The sequence below is a fragment of the Penaeus monodon genome, chromosome 32 (assembly GCF_015228065.2).
Source record: "Penaeus monodon isolate SGIC_2016 chromosome 32, NSTDA_Pmon_1, whole genome shotgun sequence".
Classification (NCBI taxonomy): domain Eukaryota; kingdom Metazoa; phylum Arthropoda; class Malacostraca; order Decapoda; family Penaeidae; genus Penaeus; species Penaeus monodon.
In genome coordinates, this window is record NC_051417.1 from 7,230,335 (window position 1) to 7,230,594 (window position 260).

Consider the following 260-nt stretch of genomic DNA (forward strand, 5'->3'; position numbering starts at 1 on the left):
CTCTCACCAGTCAGCAATAAGCCCCGCCATATCGCCGAGTATTGTCAGACATTCAGCATCAGTTTGTGCTTCCCTTGAGATTCATTTGTTTTCATTTTATTTGGTGTGACATGCCTCGATTTAAAATGAATCTTGCAGTATGTTTAATGTAATTTCAGCAATTTCTTGTGCTTACTTGCAATTTGTATATTAGACGGCTATTCTTTAGGTCTTCTCCTATACAAAACACAAGGAATAGTCACAAGGATCAGTTTGTGTAG